This window comes from Crocuta crocuta, unplaced genomic scaffold (assembly GCF_008692635.1).
Source record: "Crocuta crocuta isolate KB4526 unplaced genomic scaffold, BGI_CrCroc_1.0 scaffold204, whole genome shotgun sequence".
In the NCBI taxonomy this organism is placed as follows: Eukaryota; Metazoa; Chordata; class Mammalia; order Carnivora; family Hyaenidae; genus Crocuta; species Crocuta crocuta.
The window spans coordinates 221,390-240,612 of NW_027529603.1; the positions used below are offsets into that span (position 1 = coordinate 221,390).

At 45.2% G+C, this 19,223-nt stretch overlaps 1 protein-coding gene across 2 annotated transcripts in view; it reads left to right on the plus strand.

Annotated features, from left to right (window-relative positions):
* The first annotated feature begins 13 nt into the window (after positions 1-13).
* The window catches only part of ACO1 (aconitase 1), a 68,947-nt gene continuing 49,737 nt past the window's right edge, over positions 14-19,223 (plus strand). For both annotated transcript variants that reach the window (XR_013334598.1, XM_077761853.1), the window contains exon 1: positions 14-121. The gene's annotated coding sequence lies outside the window, so the exon portion shown is untranslated. The remainder of the gene's footprint in view (positions 122-19,223) is intronic.

The following is a 19,223-nucleotide window of genomic DNA, read 5'->3' on the forward strand; positions in this document are numbered from 1 at the left end:
GGCCCCAGGGGACGCAGGGGGAGGGGCGCGGAGGCGGCTGCCCCTAGATCCGCGCAGCGCTCGGGAGCGCGCCCCGCACTTGGCGCCTGTCCGCGCGCAGATCCAGGCCGTGCACTTAGCGGTGAGTACCCGCCCGGCAGGCCGGACGTCCCGGGGAGGGAGCGCCGGCCGCCCGGTCCCCGGGGGCAGACGGCGGAGCCTCTTCCGAGGCGCGTGGAGCGGCCAGGAGCTGGGTAGAGGCCGGGGAAGGCCTGGGGTGAGAATCGGGGACGGACTAGCTCCTGGGGACTGACCTCTCCGCCTTGTCTGCAGCCTGTGCCGCGCGGGGGACAGGGTTCAGGGACTGGAAATGGCTCTCCTCGTCCCTATTTGCCTTGGCTGTGTGCGCCGCTGGAGAGTCCTCAGGGGTTGTGCGGGCCTCGCTGGGAGCCCTCACCCAGGCTGTAAGGCCGGCCGAACCGGCGAATCCTCACCTCCAACGAGGGTGTGCGGGCCTCCCTGGGGAGTCCTAACCCCAAGGAGGATGTGTGGGTCCCACCAGGGAGTTCTCACGGCGCCCGGGCTTGCAGGATAGGGAAATCCTCACCCAGCCGGCAGCCTGGGGAAGCCACACCGAGTGGTGAGGAGAAAATGGGGTGAGATGGAAGAGTTCGGCACAGAGCCTGCCCTGATGAATTCAGAGATCCAGGAAGGAGAATGGGCTGCCTTTCCTAATCCAGCCAGATATTTGAATGGCACGTCTTCCCTGCAACCTACATAACATACATAACCCTCCCCACAAGCGTGAAGGCGAGGGGTGGCCGGGGGATGGGGACACGGTCTCTTGGACAGCTGTTCTCAAACTTTTGAGGGGACCCAAAAATCCTTTGGCACTTAAAAATTCGTATACTAAGCTTTCGTTTATGTGGGTTCTATGTTTTGATACTTACTATATATATAAAACAGAGTTTTATACAGTAAATATTTACTGTTTTTTTTAAATAGCGGACCTATTTATATTAACAGAGCATTTTATGAAAATGTCCTTATTTTCCAAAACAGAACGTTACTGAGAAGAGTGGCATTGTTTTATAGTTCTGCAAATCTCTTTAATGGCAGGTTTAATAGAAGGCAGCTGGATTCTTATATCCGCTTCTGCACTCAAGCCTGTTGCACTGTCCCATCATGTAGCCTCTGGAAAACTCCACTGTATACTCCTGAACACGTGACAGGGAAAAAGGCCAATTGCGTCTTGGTATTATTATGAGAGTTATTTTGACCTTGTGGATTCCTAGAGTTCCTCCACCACACTTTGAGAGCCACTGGTGTAGGAAATGCTTTGGAGGCTTAAATCATTGGTCCCGCTTGTTCGGGATGCTTTCTCTAAATGGAAACACACGTAGCACCCCAGGCACGGACAGTGTTAACCTCTGGTATTTGGGACCAAGCCGGACCTCACGGTGGCAACTTTTAGTAGTGGGTCTCCACATAAGAGGTGATGAGCCCCAGTGGCCTCCTAAAAACTCAGCAAGGCTCACAGATGGCTTGGTTGTTCCTGTGCCCCAAGAACCGAATTGTCTGTGCGTCCAGATTGCAGCAGTGATGTGGCAAACCAGACCTGTGGGTTCAGAGAAGTGCCCGTGGGGAGCCCGTGCCAAGTGTGTAGGGGTTTGTGCGAGAGTTACCAAGTAGTCAAAAAGTCATTTCCAGGGGCGCCTGGGTGGCTTAGTCGGTTAAGCGTCCGACTTTCGCTTAGGTCATGATCTCGCGGTTCGTGGGTTCAAGCCCCGCATCGGGCTCTGTGCTGACTGCCAGCTCAGAGCCTGGAGCCTGTTTCAGAGTCTGTCACTCCCTCTCTCTCTGACCCTCCCCTGCTCATGCTGTCTCTCTCTATCCTAGAAATAAAAAAAAAAAAAAAAGTCATTGGTCAAGAACAGTGCCTTCCTTTCCGCCATGTTCACTGCTCTTTGTAGCTGTGTAGCCTTATTGGACTATCACGATAACCCAATCGTGGCAGTCTTTCACTTTCCACTTTCAGAGGTGTGCCACTTGGAGTGGCCCTTCCTCAGCTCCTGCCAGAAAGCGATGCCCTGCATCCTGGTGTGTGGGAGGTGGGATCCCTCACTGGATTATTTCCTTGACTCTATGCTCTGTCAGAACAAGTTCCAGATAGAAAGTACCTACATACATATATCAGAGGAAAACAGGTCTCTAACTTTCTCCTCCCTTTTGCCCCTCCATCCACAGTTTCTCCTGCTCCGATGAAGCAGCTTGGATACTGCAGCTGGTAGTCTAGAAATGTTGCAAGCAGGGACCCCTGGGTGGCTCAGTCAGTTAAGTGTCCGACTCTTGGTTCCAGCTCAGGTCATGATCTCATGGTTTGTGGGTTCGAGCCCCGCATCAGGCTCTTTACAGGCAGCATGGAGCCTGCTTGGGATTCTCTCTCTCCCTTTCTCCCTGCTTGCTCTCTATCCCTGTCTCAAAAAATTAAACTTAAAAAAATTTATAAAAATAAGATAAAAAAGAAATGTCGCAGGTCGCCTGGGTGGCTTAGTCGGTTAAGTGTCCGACTTTCGCTTAGGTCATGATCTCACGGTTCGTGGGTTCGAGCCCCGCGTCGGGCTCTGTGCTGACTGCCAGCTCAAAGCCTGGAGCCTATTTCAGGGTCTGTATCTCCCTCTCTCTCTGACCCTCCCCTGCTCACGCTGTCTCTCTCTCTCCTAGAAATAAATAAAAATACTAAAAAAAAAAAGAAATGTCGCAAGCATAGGGGTATGTTGTATCTCTTGTTGCTCTGGCCACACAAATGGGAGAAGGGAATGGGATCTAACCTCTGCATACCTGCTGCGTTCTTGGAGTAAAGCTCCACTTTGATGGTGGGGTTTCATTCCTTTATCCCTTCAGTACATATTTATTGACTGTCTGCTTACCAAGTTCCCAGTTCTGTACTGGACACTGGGGCAAATAGCACAAACAGAGGCAGTCCCTCTATTCCTGGAGTTTACAGTCTGGTAGCTTAGGTAACTGCTGGTCAATTGAGACAGGCCACTGTCAAGTATTCGCGTGAAACCTGGTCTTGTTTGAAGAACACTACTTCTACCTGATGTGTGCCTCAAAGCACATGCCGAGGAAGCCTGAGTCCCAAACTGTGAAGGTAATGATAAAAACCAACAGTTATTACCCTGTGCCTGGCAAAGAACTTCCTTTGCCTGCCTTCCTCTACTCTTCCTTTTAGGAAGGAAGCAACTCCCTCTGAAGCAGCCAGACTCTACTGGGAAATGATTTCCAGCCTTGTTCCAGTCACTGGGCCAACCTTGGGCAAGACACTCTCTCTGGGTCTCAGTGTCTTCACCTTTAAAGTAGGTGGTTGGGCCACTGATGTCCTGGGGAGCCAGGGTTTGCTGGAGCTAGTTTGCACAGCATTTGTGGCCATCTCTTCCCAACTCCATGTTCAATGGCATCACATTTTTTAGCTTGAAGTAAGCCATTCTGGAGCTATTTACACCATGGAAATCAGCAAATGGATAATCCAGGGCTCCCCTGTGGCCGAGAGCAAGTGATTAAACATTTACTAGGACACCGTGGCTACTGTCAGAGCCAGGGTGCTATTTGTTTGTTTGTACAGTTGACCCTTGAACAACATGGAGGTTATGGGGACTGACCCTCCTATGCAGTAGAAATTCCAAGTAAAACTTTTGGCTCCCCCAAAACTTTACTAATAGCCGACTGCTGACCAGAGGCCTTACCAATAGCATAAACAATTAACTCATCGTTTTGTGTGTTACATTAAATATATGCTGTATGCTCATAGTAAAGCTAGAGAAAAAAATGTTAAGAAAACCATAGGAAAATACACATACTTCACTGTACTTTATTGAGAACAATTTGTAGATAAGTGGACCCACGCAGTTCAAACCCTTGTTCATGGGTCACCTGTTTGTTTTTTTTTTTTTAAATAAACTCTTCAGCCTGGACAAAGACATTGAATATGAAGTATGTGATTCATTTCCCCCAGAACTTTTGGTAGGCAAAGAACAATCTGTTTTTTACCCTATTCTAGAATGTGAATCAGCAAACGTTTCTTTAAGGAGGCAGAGAGTAGGCTTTGCGGACTCTCAGTCTCTTACTACTCAGCTCTGCCCCGTTGTAATGTGAAAACAGCTGAAGACAATATGCAAACAAATGGGCACAGCTGGGTTCCAATAAAACTTTATTCACAAATACAGGTGCTAAGCCCTGGTTTGCAGACCCATCTTAGAATGTCTGAACAGGAGCCCTGCTTCAAGGAGGTAGTGTCATGGAAAAGGACATTCTTTAGGACATTATCCGTGAATAGCAGAGACTTGATACTCTAAGACCGAGCCGGAAGTGGCAACTGCAAAGGATATGGAATCAATCAAAAAAGAATCTATAGTAAGTTGTTTAAATCCAAGCCAAGTATGTTCCCGTTTTGAGGACACAGCCATGGATGGTGAGTAGAGAAAGGCATTTTTATTCCCAACCGCCATTCAGAAGCTATCTCAGACAGTCTACAGCATGTGAATTTTGGGTGTTCTTATGGAAAAATCAGTAGTGCATCTAATAGCTGTTCTGATTCCAGGGAGAAGGACAAAAGTAATATTCTAAAAAGGAAGGAAAACCCTCATTATATGTGTTTATTTTATACACTGTATACGTACATTGTGTGTATGTATACCTACTATATGTGCATATTTGTATGTCCGTGTATATACCTAAGGTATGTGGCTGTGCAATTACTTTTCCATGTATTTTTTTAAATGTTTGTTCATTTTTGAGAGAACGAGCACACACACATACTGCGGGAAGGGCAAGCCGCAGAGAGGGGAGAGGGGCAGACAGAGAGAGAGAAGCCCAAGCGGGCTCTGTGTTGTCAGTACAAAGTCTGACACCGGGCTCAAACACACATACCATGAGATCATGACTTGAGCTGAAGTCAGACTTTCGATCGACTGAGCCACCCAGGTGCCCCTACTTTTCCATAAATTTAAAAGAGGCTTATGAATGTTTGGAAGTACCTGTAGCCGGTTCTAGGCAGTGAAATGGGGTAGAAGAAAGATGGGAACTTTTACTTATTACTGTTTGTAATACTATGTGTCTGCCTACTCTTCAACATTCATGTATTGCCTATCCAACCCAAAATAAAACACTAAAATCCCAAAACCTATACTTTTAAAAGGAAAACAGGATTATTTCTCTGGTAAGAATGTTACTACCATCCCTTCTCCTCCAATAAAACAAATTATTTTGGTGCACCTGTATGGCTCAGTCGGTTGAGCCTCCAACTTCAGCTCAGGTCATAATCTCATGGTTCGTGGGTTCGAGCCCACATCAGACTTGCTGTTCTCAATGTGGAGCCTGCTTCGGATCTTCTGTCTGCCGCCCCCTCCCCCCACTCCCACCATCCCCTGCTCGCCCTCACTCTCAAAAATAAAATGAAACGTTAAAAATTTTTTTAACTTGTTACTTTAAATGTCACATCACAATTCTGAACTAGTATATGTACTACTGTATATTCAAAATAATATTGGGAAAGAGGCCTTTCAGATCAAAATCTTTTATTAAACAGTATTTTTTTAACCCTCTGTCCAAGGTTACAAGAACCAGATCAGTGTTTCTTAATAGACTCCTATGCAGCCCTTAAACTAGTGTCATAAAATGTTGTTTCGTGAGATGCTGTGAAGTACAGTTTTTACTTTTAAAACCATGTTACCCACGAATATTTTCCTGTGATCCTGTTTTTATGAGAAGAGAAAGCATGTGCGTGTTCACATGGGTGTGCACACCCATGGACAGAGGCAAATGGTTTGCCAAATGCTGAGTAGTTTTCTCTTGGTGATGGGGAACCGTTGATTTTATAAATTTTTCTTCACGTTGCTTATCAGTATTTTCTAGCAAGTATTAAACAAGTAGTAAATTAAAAAAATTTTTTAACGTTTATTTATTTTTGAGAGAGAGAGAGGGAGATATAGAATCTGAAGCAGGCTCCACACTCTGAGCTGTCAGCACAGAGCCTAACTCCGAACTTACAAGCTGTGAGATCATGACCTGAGCTGAGGTCAGAGGCTTAACCCAGGTGTCCCAAGTATTAAGTTTGAAATAAGCATTAAATTCAAACAACTGTTACATTTGATATGACCAAAAATAACCACTTAGTTACTTATACATCGGGGACAACACAGTTGCCTTCATTTTTCTTTTAAATAGTTTTCTTTTTTTTTATTTCTAGGAGAGAGAGAGAGAGAGAGACAGCGTGAGCAGGGGAGGGCCAGAGAGAGAGGGAGTCACAGACTGAAACAGGCTCCAGGCTCTGAGCTGGCAGTCAGCACAGAGCCCGATGCGGGGCTCGAACCCACGAACCGCGAGATCATGACCTAAGCGAAAGTCGGACGCTTAACCGACTAAGCCACCCAGGCGCCCCTCCCCCTCCCTGTTTTTATATTATTTTTACTTCCCTTTCTTTATGTTCATCTGTTTTGTATCTTAAAGTCCTCATATGAGTGAAGTCATATGACATTTGTCTTTCCCTGACTAATTTCGCTTAGCATAATACCCTCTAGTTCCATCTATGTAGTTGCAAAAGACAAGGTTTCAATTATTTCTTGTTTAGCTGTTTCTAATGCAGCATTTCAGACCGACAGAGACCTGGAGAATATAAATCCCCAGCTTCAACGCTTATGAGCATTAACAGTTGGCCAGTCTTTCCTCCAAATTCACTTGCTTTTTTTCCCCTCTTCCAGGAGTTAGCATCTTACTTTCAACTATATCAATTAACAAAAAATTATTCTTTGTGGTCTTTTTAGTAAAAAGCAGGCACTGATGCTGTAGCAAAATTTTTACATTCTACCCTAACAGCCCAACTGAACAACTGCGTGGTCCTCTAACACTCCCTGTGTTGTCCTGCTTCACTGCTTTTGCATTTGATCTCCTCACTGCCTACGAATCTAAATCAGTCTTCCCTCGTTTCTTCTCCCACTTCTCCGTAAAGCCTTTCTCGATTTTCCCAGCTCTAGCTGTCTTTCCTGTGACCTTCCTTATAATGCTTACCACGTTATAGTTAGGTGTGTGCTTGTCTTAGTCTCCTTGTTAGATCATACTCATCTTCTAAAACCAGGAGTATTTTCTTTATCTCCCTTTCTCCAGTGGGACTTAGCAAAGCTTAATGTGGAGAAGGTGCTCAGAAATCTATGCTAAATTAATTTGAATTAAGTTCATTAAAGAAAATTTTTTATTGTAAGAGATGCACCCCGTTCAAAGGAAAATGTTCAGCGATAGCCTAGGACTGAGAACATTTCATCTCCCCCACAAGGATTTTAAGAGTTTAAAGAGGGGCACCTGGGTGGCTCAGTTGGTTGAGCCTCCAACTTCGGCTCAGGGCATGATCTCGCAGTTAGTGGGTTCGAGCCCCGCGTCGGGCTCTGTGCTCACAGCTCAGAGCCTGGAGCCTGCTTCAGATTCTGTGTCTTCCTCTCTCTCTGCCCCTCCCCCACGCATGCTGTGTTTCTCTGTCTCAATAATAAAAAATAAAACATTAAAAAAAAGAGTTTAAAGAATTGTGAAGAAAAACATGTTCCATTTGAACCAATATGAAAAGGCAACTTTTTTAGGAGGAAAATATTTTTTCTTTATAATCTGTTGTCATTTTTTTCACATAAACCTCTAGAGCCTATAGCTCTTTGATTTGATGTTATTAATGTTTATTTTTGAGAGAGAGCATGAGTAGGGGAGAGGCAGAGAGCGATCAGGACAGAGGATTGAAGTGGGTCTGTGCTGACAGCAGATGCAGGGCTCCATCTCATGAACCATGAGATCATGACCCAAACTGGAGTCCAGCATTCAACCGACTAAGCCACCAGGAGCCCCTCTTCTCTGATTTTAGAATGCTTTTTTACCCCACTAGGTAAGAGTGAGTCTGACTATATTTTAGAATATCCATTGTGTTTTAAGATGTAGATTTAAGAGGCGCCAGGTGGCTTAGCTGATTTTGGCTCTGGTTATGATCTCCTGGCTCGGGTTGTGAGTTCGAGCCCCATGTCAGACTCTGTGCTGACAGCTCAGAGCCTGAAGCCTGCTTCAGATTCTGTCTCCCTCTCTCTCTGCCCCTTTCCTGCTTGCTCTCTGTCTCTCTCTCAAAATATAAATAGACATTTTTAAAAAATTTTTTAAAAATATTTTTATTTATTTCTAGGAGAGAGAGACAGCATAAGCAGGGGAGGGTCAGAGAGAGAGGGAGTCACAGACTGAAACAGGCTCCAGGCTCTGAGCTGGCAGTCAGCACAGAGCCCGACGCGGGGCTCAAACCCACAAACCGCGAGATCATGACCTAAGCGAAAGTCAGACGCTTAACCCACTAAGCCACCCAGGCGCCCCTAAATAGACATTTAAAAAGAAGATGTAGATTTTAAACCTTCAGTAAAAGAAATAGACTACATTTAGAACCCACGTGCCCGTGAAGTAAGTTGATACGTATCTCCTGAATAATGGTAGCTCACAGGTATAGAGTTCCCATGTACACTGTGCTTTTACCTATTCCCTTGTTTAATTATCACAGCAGCCCTCGTGAGTTGGGCACAGCAGTGTGGGGCAGGTATTATTACCTTTAATCTACAAGGTAAACTCCGGTTTAGGGAGATGGAGTGAATCTTGCCTGTGGTAAAAAGTGGCGACTCTGATTTTAAGTGTGTATTGGACACCAAAGGACTTTGGGATTGGATGTTGCAAACATGCAAAAGTAGGAAACTGTCTTTTTCAATAATACATGTCGTTGGGGGACAGACCAAGTTTTGGAGGTTAAGTATGAGTCCCTTAATGCCATAGGACCACCGAAGTGATCGCATACTTCCCGAACCAGTCATTTCTCAGATTCCTCTTGTTCTGCCTCCAGTTGTAAAAGTCAGTCCACCCTCTGATGAATTAGCATGGCTGTTGTGCACAAATGCTGTGTGGTTCTCCTTCCCTTTTCCTGACTTAAGGGGAGCTCTGGACAAGCCCATCTTTGGATAGTGGACTTGCCTGGGCTCTTGCTCAAGCAGATGTGTATGGAGGACTTAATATCATCCTTTTACAACTGTTATTGTAAAATTACAAAGCACAGCACACAGCCGTAGCATAGTTCATGAAGAAGGTGTGTCAGTCTAAGAGTGTTCTCCTACACGGTCAAGGGAAAACAAGGTAAATACATCATTGCTGACAGTCTGCTGTAGGCAAGAGCCATGCCAGGCCAGTCATGCTAAAAGTACAATTCTGTACTTGTGGTGGCAAAAAGACCAGCCCCAGGATTGGTTTTAATGGTGGTATGTTTCATAAAACCAGCATTTGCTCAGTTAAGGAATCAGTTCCGTTTTAAATGTCTGTATTACTGACATTAACACATCCTTTCAAAATTACCTACCCTGCAGATTTTGCTAAAATCGACAATATTCTAGGGGAATTAGAGGTTGAGTATCTAATCTTAACGTATGTACCTTCGAGTGTGAAAATTGTTTTAATAGGAGGTTACATTTTTCAAATCCAAGTGGTAAATTTGGGTTTTTGTAGGAGGGGCGACTGTAAGTTCTGTCACGGGTGCTGCCTCCTGGGAGGCGACATGGAGTGAGAGTCAGCCCTGGTATCTCAGGGCTTGAGTTTAACTCCCAGCTCTCCGCTTACCAGCCACAGGGCCATTGAAGATTACTTAATCCCTCTAACCGTCAATCTTCCCAGCTGTAAAATGGGAGGGTGATGCCTTTCTCACAGGGCTGCTGATGGACCACATGGCTGAGGTGCCTGGCACCCAGCAGTCACTCGGCACCTGTCACGAGGCCGCAAGTGCTCATGGATTAATGGAGCATTCGTGGCATTGTGGCTACACATTGCTGCCGTTCTGCTCTTGTCCCAGCCCAGAGCTTCTGAGCTCCAGGTCCACTGCAGCTGCCTGCTGGATGTCTTCATCCCAAAGTCACCGTAGCTGGAACTAACATCTTGGCTCTGATCTTGGTCATTGGCTCTGCCATTTTGTCCACATAAGGCATATAAGAGCTATCCTAGACCCCTTCTTCTTGCTCACCCTCAGTCCCTCCTGCTTTCTTAATTCTCGCTGAGACCTATTGCCTCTGACCTCTTTTTCTGACTGTAACCTACCTCCCTGACCCCAGTCCAGCATCCTTCCCCAGAGGCAGTCCCTGGGACTACCAGAGTGACCTCGGAAAATCAATCAGGTCTTGAAGCGTCCGGCCTGGAATCCTTTAATGGTGCCTCATGACTTCAGGATAAATCTGAAGCTTTCTGTGAGGCCCCTGGTGATGGGGACCCTGTCCCCTTCCATTCCCTCCTCAGCTCCGCCCACATGCACCCTGTACTTCATGCACCTGGGCCCGCTTTAGGACTCTCACAGGGACACACTTCCATGCCTTTATGCACTGTTTTCTCTGCCCAGGATATTCTTTCAGTGACTCCCTCCCTCTGTATAGTTCTGGGAAGCTTTCCTACCCAGGGACATGGGACATGGTTTTGCATGTCCCTGGAGGCCTTCCTGACCCGCCTCCCAGGCTGGGTTAGCTGCTCTCCCTAGAGGCTTCTTTATCACCATTCACCACTGCTGTAGCATTGATCTCCTGATACCGTCATTTATTCCTCCTGACCAGTATACGTGTTACTGAAGAGCGATGGGGACTTGTGTCCCTTTATCCCAGTGGCCTATAAATGTCAAATGTATGAATGGATTTACGTCCCATCTCTTAGACAATCCAGAGAGGCCCAGGCACCGAAAATGTCTAATGCTATTTTATTACTGGTTATGTCTTTGATGCCATGAACTGGCATTTGCATATAGATGCCATGCCAGTGTCTGGGCCACTGAGATGGGATGAAGGGTCAGCTGTTTAAGAGGTAGGCTGTAGAGTGTGATGGACTTGATTTTGAGTTCCAGTCCCCGCTTCCAGTATGCCTGAGGTTTAGCTGCAGATTTCCAGCTCTGAACCACATCGCCGAACTGCTCTGGGGAAAGAATGCGGTGGTCAGAAAACAGGGGTGGCGGTCCTCCTGGCAGTGGCCTTTCTTCTGGAAAATCAGTAAATCTATGGGTTTATACCTGAAGCTTCTGGGAACTCTATTAGCATGAGTTATTGTTCTAGAGTCCAAGCAGTTCTGAAGGGGGTGGGGGTACGTGACCTCAGAAGCTGGGGAAACTCGGGGAGATAAATGCTGCCCTCTGAGCCCCTGGCGGCCTGACACCCCACCTCTTGGAAAGACCCTCTAGTTGGTAAAATTTGAGTTAGGAAAGTTAATTACCAAACATATACAGAATTTGTTCAGAAGCCTGAGGACATCCTGCAGCTTTTCTTAAAGAATGGATGATCAGTAGGCCTGCTCCCTAATGCTTTTAAAAACACAGCTGTCTGTCCCTACTCCACTCCTCCTGCCTCAAAAGTTAGATGCAATGGGGGGAGCGCCTGGGTGGCTCAGTATGTTAAGCATCTGACTTTGGCTCAGGTCATGATCTCCCAGTTTGAGCCCTGGGTTTAGCTCTGTGCTGACAGCTCAGAGCCTGGAGCCTGCTTCAGATTCTGTGTCTTCTCCTCTCTCTCCACCCTCCCCCATTCACGCCTTGTCTCTCTCTCTGTCTCTCTGTCTCTCTCAAAAATAAATAAACATTTAGGGGCGCCTGGGTGGCTTAGTCGGTTAAGCGTCCGACTTTCGCTTAGGTCATGATCTCGCCGTTCGTGGGTTCGAGCCCCGCGTCGGGCTCTGTGCTGACTGCCAGCTCAGAGCCTGGAGCCTGTTTCAGTCTGTGACTCCTTCTCTCTCTGACCCTCCCCTGCTCACGCTGTCTCTCTCTCTCTCCTAGAAATAAATAAAACATTAAAAAAAAAATTTAAAAAAAAAATTTAAAAAAAAAACATTTAAAAACAATTTTTTTTTTAAGTTAGATGCTATAGGACTTGGCTCTGCAAAATGTCACTTTTGGGGTGTCTGCAGGTGACATTTTTGAGGCCCCACTGATAGCTGTGGGTTACTGCAGGGTAGGAGACCCACATTCCGAGAAGAGGCTGAAGACTGACCTTCATGAGGAGAGGATGAGGTCAGGAGCAGAGGGCTGGGTCAGGACACTGGGCCGGGGTGGGGGAGGGCCTGCCCTGCTTCTTCCTTTCCTTTCTGGCCAAATGTTTTATGACCCCACGATGACTTTCCTTTCTCAGTGCGTCTCTGGGAGGAGAAATTCTGAAGTTCACAAGCCTTTTTGTGAAACTGCTTATATTAGCCCACAGTGGTATCAAAACTTAAAGCTAATTCTGTTCTTTTGAGTTTGTGTTACTGCAATTAGTTTAAATGAGCTTAAAGGATGTGTCGGATAAGCCTTCTTCTTGAGGAATTACATATGATGTTGTACTGTCCTGGCCAGCAAGCCTAGAACTGGGAGTCTTAAGGTGCAGGGGCTGTTCCATGAGACAGTGCAGTGACCATGACCCCTGTCCCCCAAATCCTGACTATTGCCTTTGACAGTGGCTGTGTACATTTGCTGAGTGAGTCATCATTTTAATGATACATCCTAAAAATTTCCAGTGTTACTTAATAATGAAGTTCGAGAAACAGAAGTGTTAGATTTTAGGAAGTTAGCTGCTTTTTAAATGTAATCCAGTATTTTCATATTATGACCTAGTTTCGTATCAGATTTTAACAAATTCCAGTGTTGGGAATCTACAGTTAATTTAAATCAAGTGTAAAGCTAGGTCAGTACTTTGTAGTTTGTCTTCAGTCACAGTCCCTACAGTGGCCAATTCTGCCTCCCCACCTTGTCTCCTTTTCTGTTCTCACTCACCTTGCTCTGGCCTCCTTGCCTTCCTCAGACCCACCTCAGGGACTTTGCACATGATTTCACCCCTCCTCCAGTGATACATAGCTTGTCCCCTCACTTCCTTCAAGGCTCTGCCAAGTGGCTCTATCAGTGAGACCTCCTTTGATCTCCCAGTATCCTTCATGGCCCAACACTCCCTGCTGCCCTTGACCTGCGTATCCACAGAGCTGGTCACCATCTGACATTTTGTTTTTATATTATTTAGTGGTGTAGTTTGTCTCCCTCCTCATGGGAGCACCACATGGGCAGGGACTTTGTCAGTTTTGTTCTTGGGTGTATCCCCAGTGCCTAAAACAGTTCCTGGCACATGTTAGATGGTTAATATAAATATGTGTTGAATACATGAATAATGAAGCCTAGAATTTTTGTCACTCAGAAGGGACTTTTTAGGATCATCAACTAAACTTATGTTACAGATTGGGAAACCGAGGCACAGAAAGGTTATATGGCTCCTTCAAATTGAACTCAGTCATTTCAAAACCATAACAGCTCCGGGCACCTGGGTGGTTCAGTCAGTTAAGCGTCTAACTTCGGCTCAGATCATGATCTTGTGCTTTGTGGGTTCAAGTCCCATGTCAGGCTCTGTGCAGACAGCTCAGAGCCAGGAGCCTGCTTCGGATTCTGTGTCTCCCTCTCTCTGCTCCTCCCCTGCTTGTACTCTGTCTCTGTCTGTCTCTCAGAAATAAACACTAAAAAAAAAAAAAAAAAAAAGAAACTGTAACTGCTCTTTTTAAAAATCTAGGAATATCTGTGGCACCTTCTGGTCAGTTTTGCAGGATGAGATGGAAGAATATGTGAATATAGACTGATTATTTAAAAACTTAGCAAAAAAAAGGGGCACCTGGGTGGCTCAGTTGGTTGAGTGTCTGACTTTGACTCAGGTCATAATCTCACGGTTTGTGAGTTTGAGCCTCGCTTGGATTCTGTGCTGACAGCTCAGAGCCTTGAGCCTGCTTCAGAGTCTTTGTCTCCCTCTCTTTCTGCCCCTCCCCCCACTTGCATTCTGTCTCTCAAAAAATAAACATTAAAACATTTTTTTTAATTTAGCAAAAAAAATTGGCAAGTTAATTGTGTGATGGCAAAACTTTCTGATACAGAGTCAGAATCCTATTCATGTTTACAGAGAAGAGTGTATGTCGCATATAATTAGTACTCCAGAAAAACGGGTTGATGGATTTGGTTATGTTGTTATACAACCATTCTTTTCTGCAAGACCCTTCTTCTGCACTACCCTTTTCCTTGTTTTCATTCCCTCCCAAAATAGATAGTTGCTCTTATGGCTTCTCCTGCAAAATTCTTTCAGTTACAGCTATCCCATTTAAGAGATTTCTGTGGGGGAGGGGGGCAGGGGTTTGGGTTTTTTTGGTTTTGTTTTTAGGTGACCTGGTCTCTGGGGAAATCCAGAGATACTTAGTTATTCCAGTTTTCCAGATGCAGCAACATCAAAGAAAGCAAAGAACGAATCTTTCTAGTTCTCTGCTTTGTGGAAAAAAAATCCAGTTGACAAGCCATGGCGGTTTGCTGGCCCCAGTGGTTCTGACCTCAGTCTTATTTGTGCTTGCATAGACATCCTTGGAATCTCCCTTTTGACAAAAAGTTGTTTGTAAGTAGCATGATATTTAAATACACAGCAGTCAGTTTGGGAGTGGGACCAATTAATTTCTCTTTAAACAGAAAAGAAATGAAGCATTGCTAATCCTTAGGGTGAACCAAAATGAACTCTTGAGGTGCAGAGACTTGACTTTAACTTTAGAGCTGGGATCCGTGAAAATTCAGGATGGGTGTATTTAGGAAAATGTGAGGAGGGGAGAGATGGGAAAACCACATGAAATACAGAAGAAACCTCTTTCTGTGGTTTGGATAGGTTTTAAAAGCCCACTTCTGATGTCTTCAGACATTCTAAGCAATGCAGACCTGTTGTCTGTACCTTAGAGATCTTTCTCGACGAATCCCCTGCAAACTCTTTCAAACTATACAAGCTCTCCTGGAAACTGATTTGCACACTCCCCACCCTCCAAAACTAAACAAAACCTCTGTCCTCCCCACCCGTTACTGGCAGGAGTCCTGCTGCTCAGGCTCCCTCCTCTCCCTGCTCCTTCCTACTGGTGCGAGCCAACCCTGTGGCTGGTTGTGGGGGGTGTGGGGCCCACTCATACTGCCCCACTTTCCCTATCCTAAGATAACCTACGAGGATTCAACTCTGATAACAGAAGCAGCCAAAGCTTGGATTTCTGTACTTCAGAATCTGAACTCGAAGAGGTGAGTCTTACTGGACCTGATCACTGGCATTTAGCTAACGTCAGTGGACTTTTCCACACATTTCTACATATCTGGTTGTGCCGAAGAAGCCTCATGGTGGGGCGTTCTGCTGGGTGTATGGTCCAAGATGTTCCTCTGGCAAGAGCGATGGGTGAGCAGTGTGCTGCCCATGCCCTATATTCAGTCTTTTACATAAAACCCATCTGCAAGATTGCTGCCTGGACTTGGAAGTTCAGTCTGGGTAACAGATAGCAAAGCTCACTGAACCAAAATCATGGGATTTTGCCCATGATTAAGGTAACGGGGTCACTTACCTTGTTATAACCAACTAAGTTCCTGATGCACGTTGACATGGGGTCAACATGCGCATCAGACCTTAGGGCTCCCAGAGCCGAGTCTCCTCCACGCTAATAGCTTAGTCAAGTCCTCCTCAGAGATGAGAACATTTCGCCACCAGAGGCCATCCGGGTGTCACTCGGTTTTGCCTGTCTAGCAGACCGACAGTTTACAAGAGAACAAATTCAGATGTCAAAGGGACAGATGACCAAGTATCCACCTTCACTAGCAATTAAAGATACACCCAAGATGAGCTTTTTAATCTCTCCATTTGACAAAGAATTATGTTGCCTGGTTGAGGCACCTCCATTCACTGCCCCAGAGAAGGGCCATTCCCAGGCCACGTGGTGATGGGAGACACAATGGAGACCTGAAAATCCTTTCACCCAGCTGTCCTACTTCTAGGGACCAGAAGCTAGGGATTTATATTAAGGAAATGGATCGAGGACCTACTCAAAGAAGTGTGTACAAAGGTTGCAGCATTGTTTGGGTGTTAATACCTGGAAACTAAGTATTTTAATAAAAGGTTTAAGTAAGTTGTATATCTAAATGATAGATTTTTATGGTGTAATTAAAAATGATATAAAATGTCACATGATAGCCTGATACAGATGTATTGCTGAGTGAGAAAAAAAGTAATTTGCAAAACACTGTGAGGTCTAATCCATTTTTGTAAAGAAATCCAAATACATTTATTTTTTTCGATATTTTTTAATGTTTGTTTTTGAGGGAGAGAGAGAGAGACCCCAACCGCAAGTGGGGAGGGGCACAGTGAGGGAGACACAGAATCCGAAGCAGGTTCCAGGCTCTGAGCTGTCAGCACAGAGCCCAATGTGGGGCTCAAACCCCCACACAAACCGTGAGATCATGACCTGAGCCAAAGTTGGACACTCAACCACCTGAGCCACCCAGGTGCCCTGAAATCCAAATACATTTAAAAGTCGTGTTAGATGAAACTCTAAACCATGGTATTACAGGTGACTTTCATTTTCTTCTTTTTGTTTACCTGCACTTTCTAAGGTTTCTGCGATGATCATCTTTTACTTAGTATTATATTCATGAAGTTATCACCAGCCTAGAAGACAGGGTTCCACAGCAAGTTTGGTCTCCTGCTGGGATTGCAGGGTGGTAGGGAGAAGGGGGGCTGGAGGAGAGCTGGGGAGGGTGGTGAGAAGGCAGGGGTCCAGCTTGGATTGATACTTGTGACCTGTATGAGATATGCAACTGATCTACCGGAAGTTAAATATGAGCCATTTACGGATTCTTTAGCGAACCGTTTCACTGCATCATTGGACAAACAAGGACATAGTTTGGGGGAGCAGAGTGGGTTTATCTAAAGAGTAATAGTCACAGATTTACTTTTAAATAAATCCTCATCAGGCGTTATTAAAGAACTGTATATTGTGGTTCCAGGAACTTTATGAACATTCTAGCTTCCCTTTGAAAGATAGTGCCCAAGATGTCAAGTTTTCATTTTACAGAGATGCTATTCCTTCCTATATGCAATATCCTCTATAGACATTTATGTGAATGTTGAAAAAGGCTACTCTAGCTTTTGGAAAAGTAAGTAAAGAATGAAAGATGCTTATGGAAAATAGTACTTGGATTCTATTCAGAGGTTTATAACAGACCCCCGCTCTACCCCACCCCGCCCTTTATACGGTNAATGTTAACTTTATTCTAGATCTTTCTTTTTGTATTCATTTCTATATATGATGGCATGAGTATGTATGAATGAAAAAATACTAATAGTCTTGAAGCTTTTAACTTAAAATTAGATTCTAGTATATGTGTTATTCTGCAACTTTTTCTATTTTACTTTTATGAATGTGAGTCTTTGCTCCTATTTCTTGTGTTGAATCTGAGTAAGGAATGGTATGTTTGATATTTATATCAGTAAAATTTATTTGCTCTTACTTCTCTGCCTCTCTTAGAAAAAATCTAGTCACCCAGGATAGATTATGAAAAACTTAACCCTGAGTTGTTTTCCCAAAGTTCAGCTGCCTGTCAGCTCTCTGGTATTTTGCACCAGTGGAAGGTTCAGTCAGTGATTAAAGAATTCTGTCACAAAAGCGCTGGAAGACTGTGATATGCCTAAATGGTACTTTTTAAAATTTTCCTTTTGGAGGATTTTGCACATACTTTTTTTCCCTGCCAGAAGTTTCCATTTTGCTGCAGAGAAAATCAGCTGTATTTTCTTCCTTGGTCTACCACTCATAAATCCAGTGATTCCACTTTGCTTCTGGGGACCTCTCTTTCCTTTTTTTTTTTTTTTTTTAATGTTTTATTTATCTCAGAGAGAGAGAGAGACACGGCGTGAGCAGGGGAGGGTCAGAGAGAGAGGGAGACACAAAATCAGAGTAGGCTCCAGCTCTGAGCTAGGTGTCAGCACAGAGCCTGACGCAAGACTCGAACCCACCAACCATGAGATCATGACCTGAGCTGAAGTCGGACGCTTAACCGACTGAGCCACCCAGGACCCCCATGGGCACCTCTGTTTCCTGGTCAGGAAAATGCTATTGTATCTCTAAGTTCTTTCCAGAAGGCTCCACATTCTCTGATTCTGTCTCCTCACCTTCATAGCATCTAGGACCAGGTGTCCCAAGGGCATTGGTGGGGGTTGGGTTAATGCCATGCCACATATGCACAGAAGGTGGTGCCTCTCTGAGTCACCAGCAGGTGTCCAAAATTGAGGCCAAAGGTTGGTTGGCAGCAAGACTGTAGTTGGGGAGGAACCCCAGCTCTGAACAGCCTGCACCTTTCTTGCCGAGAGCATGGTTCATTTGCGAAATCAGATCTCTCTGCCTCTGCCTGATGTTTAGTGCTTTTAGTACTTTACTTTAAAACACTAGTGTTCAGCACTCTTTCCCCAACCCCTCCTGTTCTTTGCAGGATGTACCTGAGGGGATCATGACAACATACAAGTCACCCGGCTGGAATTTCAGGACGGGTTAGCTTTGAAACACACTGTTTCTCAACCGAATAAGTCTCTTGATTTTAAGAGTATGAGCTAGGTGTAGTGAAGGGTTTCAAGTACAGTGCAGGTGTCTGTCTTTAAATTCCTTTTGTATAAGAACCTATTCATGCATCATACTTGATTCACAGGCCAGGGACACGCGTTCAGCGGCCGTACCGTCCTGAACACAAGGTTCACGAAGCACAAGCTCCAAATGAGCTCCAACATCACTGCTTAAAAGATACTAGTTCCCCTTCTTAGCTTTCTTCTTTCTTAAAAAATTTCTTTTCTCTTTTCCTATATGCAGCACTGTCTTACTCTGTGGAGCAGAAAAGAGAGCACTCGCGCTTATTTCCACGCACACTAACCCTCACCCTTCCAAAAAAACAAAACAAAACTCCACCCTCTCCCAAAGTATCCATAATGACTCTCTCCGTTCACTCCTCCCTTTTATTATTATTGAATGGGGATTAGGTAAAAAAAAAAAAAAAAAAAAAGCAGGAACAAAGCAGAGGGAAGAGAGGATGGGGGATGAGGAAAGAAGGGGGTTGAAATGGTGGGGTCTGTGCTTGCTGTGGGTGTGGGAAGGAGGCAGGGCTCCCTGGGCAGCTGGTGGGGTTTCTAGAGGACACCCAGACCTGGGGGAGTCTGCAGGATTTGCAGTAACACTTGAGGTTTGAGGATGGGGTACAATTCTGGCCAGGGGAAGGCAGACCTAGGAAGCATTTATGATGCCTGGATTCTGCTTTGGGTCTGGACTTTTCCCAAGCCAGAGATCTTTCCCTTCCACCCTCCTTGGAACCCAGTCGTTTTTAGCTTTCTCTTGGGACTGTTAACACCTGG